This window comes from Trachemys scripta, chromosome 18 (assembly GCF_013100865.1).
Source record: "Trachemys scripta elegans isolate TJP31775 chromosome 18, CAS_Tse_1.0, whole genome shotgun sequence".
In the NCBI taxonomy this organism is placed as follows: domain Eukaryota; kingdom Metazoa; phylum Chordata; order Testudines; family Emydidae; genus Trachemys; species Trachemys scripta.
The window spans coordinates 18192600-18197575 of record NC_048315.1 but is presented as its reverse complement, the minus strand read 5'-3'; the positions used below and the strand labels follow the sequence as shown (position 1 = coordinate 18197575).

At 37.9% G+C, this 4976-nt stretch overlaps 1 long non-coding RNA gene across 2 annotated transcripts; it reads right to left on the bottom strand.

The window, feature by feature from the left end:
- Nucleotides 1-746: 746 nt before the first annotated feature.
- LOC117867601 lies at nucleotides 747-4652 on the bottom strand. 2 transcript variants are annotated; one of them, XR_004643447.1, is made up of 4 exons: nucleotides 4021-4652; nucleotides 1893-2331; nucleotides 1724-1796; nucleotides 747-865 (listed from the first exon to the last, which is right to left on the bottom strand). It is a non-coding gene; the product is annotated as an uncharacterized LOC117867601 (long non-coding RNA). The 2 variants fall into 2 exon arrangements; XR_004643446.1 differs by having other exon boundaries at nucleotides 1724-2331.
- Nucleotides 4653-4976: the final 324 nt, after the last annotated feature.

Below are 4976 nucleotides of genomic sequence, written 5' to 3'. Positions count from 1 at the left end.
TGCTGCCTGACTTTTAGTGTTTATACCAGGTGTCTTATGCCATCAAGGAACCAAACCATGATTACATTTAACAGATTTTGTTTTAATTATCCTCCAAAGAGTTAGAAATGGAAAATACTATCAGAAACATTTTATAGTGTATAAAATATTAGACTGTTTCACAAAGCCACTGCACAACATTACAGAATGACAATAAAATATTAACTTATATGCAAAAGTAGATTTTACAGGGTCCCTCTGAAAACAATCTTTGCATTGACTAGTCTTAAGCTTTGATCATGCAAACACTTGTGCAAATACATGCGAACGGTACTGTTGAAATCAGTGTGACCATTCAGGGGCTTAGCATTAAGCTCAAGTGTAAAAGTTTGTAGGATCAGGGCTTTAAACTGTATAAATCCCCATAAGCTTCAATTCCCCTGAGAAACTGGATGCGGCTGGGGATGGGGAATAGTATTGATCTTCAAGATTGGTGTAATTACTGTAGCACATATATTGGCATACTGGATTCTCCAATGTGCAACATTTTAATGTACTTTTTAGATCCTCTAAAGTAGTGTCTCTTAAACTTTTTTACTGGTGACCCCTTTCACATAACAAGCCTCTAAGTGTGACCCTCCCTTATAAATTAAAAACACTTTAAAATATATTTAACATCATTATAAATGCTGGAGACAAAGTGGGGTTTGGGGTGGAGGCTGACATCTCGTGACCCCCCATGTAATCACCTCACGACCCTCTGAGGGGTCCCAACCCCCCAGTTTGAGAACCACTGCTCTAAAGGATGACAGTTTCTTATTATGACTTATTCTTTGCCACATCTGCTTTTTCTTCTGTATCCAAAGCTGCCATAAGAGTTGTCAGTCTGTGAAATAACAATGATAATATATATGCATTTATAGATCACAATTTTTCTAAAGATTTCAATATCTCTTACAGACAATAGCACCTCTCATTTATAGATCTCAAAACACTTTATATATCTGGAATCAGGATGATGATCTCCATTTTAGATGGAAAAACTAAGGAATAAAGAGGTGAAGTACTTGCCCATGGCTACTGAAAAATCAAAAAAAGTTTGGATTGGGTCAGTTAGAATGTTTCATTTAGATAATTTTGAAATATTTAAACCTTTTAACCTTTATTTTTTTAAAAAATAAACAAATTCATTTAAAATTTGGAACAAAAAGATGTTTTTAATCAAAAAACGAAACTTTTTCATTTAGAAAATGTTGACAATTTCTGAAATGTTTGACAATTTTGAAATTTTTTCTGTTTTTTTTTAAAATGGGAAATTCATCGACACCAACCTTTTTCCTGTGAACAGTTTAACTTTTGACTAATCAGCATTTTCAAATAAAAAAAAACATTAATAAAAAAATTCCCGTCTAGTAAACTCTGACCTCATATTGCCATACTCTAGTCATCTGATTTGAACTGGGCTTACAAAAGGTTAATACCCCTGTCGCATGACAGCAGTCAGTCTCCACTGACTCTAATGGCTCCTAATACAACAAATATTAGTTACTGAAGTCTTACAAAACTCCCATGAAACAGATTATTATACCCATTGTACGACTGAGATGTAGCGGTGAAATGACAAATGAGACATTGGTAGAGCAGGGAATAAAACCCAATAATCCTGACTCGAAGTCTGTGTGCTTTAGACATTAGACCATACTTAGCAACAAAAACAATGACAGTAAAATATTATGAATATTACCTTTGGAAACATCTTCAAAAATGGAAATCAATTCTTCTGTGAGGTCACTCATAACCAAAAATTAATACAGGTGCTGGTAGGAGAGGGAGAGAAATGAGAGAGACTTTAAAATGTATCTCTTACATTCGCGTTGTTAGAAAAAAGGGTAGAGGTCCAATTACTTTCCTACCCTTGGGATCTCTGTATTGTTTTTAGCAGTGTGGATGCCCTAATGGCAAACTCCACACACAGTCTGGGGTATGTTCTCATCTTGCTCCACGGGACACATGTCTGTAATACTCATTAGCATCAATGGGAGTTAGGAAGAGCATAAATCTTTGCTCACTCCAGAATATATACCCTGATGTACACCATACCACATCAGCTGCTGACTGAAGAGAATGAGGAATTCCAGCACCTACAAAGTGTACTTGAGAGTTCCTAGACTAAACAGTCAATCCAGCCAAAAAAATCAGGGATGAATTTCTACTCCAGACGAAGGTTCAGAAACACCAGCTGTGATACAGAGATGCATCCCCAATGGACAGGTTTTGGTTCACGCAGGAAGTCCATAAAATCCCTAGGAATCCCAAGTCAGCTAGTCAAAATCTCCAGTTCCATCAGAAATTCTAAAGAAGAGATAAATAATATACATATTAGTAACTCTGCACTGTGGTACAACTAGGGAAAAATATTACACGTTGCATATAACTAGAGAGAAATTCAAAAGCCAACTAGCAGTAACTATACTATAGCTGACTTATGATTTGTGATTTCTTTGGCATTGAACCTAACCAAAAATCACGGTGATTTCCAACTACAAATATTTCTCGAACCACCAGACTTGCTCCCAAGTGTACATTAAATTAAGCGAATGCTCAAAACCTGTATAAAGCCCCACAGGGAAAACTCAGATCAGAAAAATTAACATTAGTCTTAGGAAGTCACTAGGAACTATTCAAGTTGCAATCATAAATTGCAATAAAGAAGGGATATAAGGGCTTTTTCTCTCTCTCTGTCCAGTGAGCAGGTGTTATATGCTGTATAGGTTAGAGTCTCCGCAATAAGTAAAGTAAGTGGTTGCCCTTAAATTTTGCTGTTTCCTTAGGTAAATTAATGATATTTCCAGAGTATGTGCAATGATCCATCCTATACAAACTGCAGAGAAATACTGGAAATATTGCAAGTATTGAGGTAATGTAAACCAGTTATCTAGGGCAAAGCTGGAAAGTTATCTAAGTGATCACTTTATTAGTATCTGCTATATAGAATATGGAGCAAAACTGAAATGCCTAAATGTAGACACCTAAATCCATATTTAGGAACTTAAACAACCGTTGCTAAATTTTCAAAGCTGTTGGAGCACCTTTCAGCTCCCTTTGACTTTAACAGGAGCTCACCACCTTTGAAAATCAGGTCATTGTTATTTACTTAAATATGGATTTAGATGCCTAATTTTAAGCACCTAAGTTTAAACATTTTGGCTTTAGTATATAGTATAGAAGAAATACTACAGTCTCCTCCACACAATATTTGTTTCTATAGTTAATAAGAAAGGATGGGCTATCTGGCTCATATAAGTTAGAAACCTGCACCAAACTGTTGCTTAGAGCTTGAACAGAACCAAACCTGAACTTTTATTGCAATTTTAAAGAAAAAAAATCCTTTTTTTTTTTTTTTGCATTTCTCAGTTTGGGTTTGGAAAATTAAAATATCACAAGGAAAGCTTGTTCTTTGACAGAGTGATAGGCATTAAAAAGGCAGCCTTTATCAGGACATATCACACCCTTATACTGGCAATACCACTGAATTTTCCTTTATTTAAAATGGAAAAGGATGAGTGGATCCTGCTTTTGTTGAAGTCAGTGGGAGCTTTGCCATTGACTTCAGTGGGTGCTGGATCAGGCTATTGTGCAGAGCATGTTTCCATGAATGTTTCCAATGAATGTTGTAACTACTGGCAATTGTTGACGTTTCAGTGATGGCTACTGTATTTCTGACAAAACTCACAACCCAGGGAGCATGGGAAATCGTGTTCCTCTGGGGTTTCCAGCCCAATGACTAGACCAAACTTTTGGAATCTCATCCAAAATGAATTGAGCCACTCAACCTTATGGGATTCGCCCTCTGCTAATTGTAAGGAGGGAAGTTATATCCCAAGTTACTGAAATCAAGGCATGGAGACTCTATAGGGAAGCATAGCGCTTTTTAAATCATCCCCAATGCAATTGTAAAGATCTGTCACAGCAAGTACTGATTTCAATGTAACCTGTGAGATGGGATAGGGGCAGGCTCTGAGAACATAGGAATTGTCATACCAGCTCAGAATAGTGCTTCATCTCCTCCAGTAATTTGTCTGTGACAATGGACAGCACCAGATGCTTCAGATGACTTTGAAGAGAAATCTTTCTCTCTCTGTGACTATGACCTCCCTTGACAAGCACTGAAACAATGAAACTGACCATCAACAGAAGAGGGCGTCCTGGCCACAGAAAGCAGTCCCTTTCCTGGAACTGGACCAAGACAGTAGAAACAAGAGATGAAATAATTGGTTATGGCTAGGAGAGAGCATTTTTATTCAAACATATAGATTCCCCAGTCCACTCATCTTTGCTCTCAGCAAGTGCGCACATCTCTGTACACTAAGTTCAGTGCAGGCTCCTGGGGACACTTTTTGCAGGAGCACTTTGTTGACATTGGAATGATATTGTCCAGTTATGAAGAACCACACTGGTGATGGTTCATGGCCCCGTGGTGTGGAACCTTTGCAGGATGGCAAGATGGTCTCATGAAGAGAGAACAACATGGCATTACTGCCTCTTTCCTTCATCCCACAGTTTAGAAACTACTTGTTTTCCTCTTCTCTGCTCCGTTTTTATCTCCATTGTATTCTTTTCAACACATCTGTGCTGGTGACTGCTGATGGGACAAGTCCTTGAGCTGCCCCCAAGCGTTTACACCAACCAAACACTCACCGTGGAGTGGGTCATGTTCTAAGCTTGTCTGCTGTGGGTATTTACTTTGGTGGCATGACCTGGTACCTGTAGTATTGTATTTTTTCCCCTCTCAGTCCAACATTAACACCATGATAAGCTTTCCTGCATTTCTGCTTTGATCATATAGAATGTAACATGTAGTTCCGGTAACACAATAGCAGTTAATGTAGATGAAATAACTACAAGCCCTCTTAGAAGCTGGGTTTAAAAAGGGAAACCGGTGTAATCAGATCCCTCTAGCTGGACAGCAGTCTGACAAGGGTATTTGGCAACCAGTC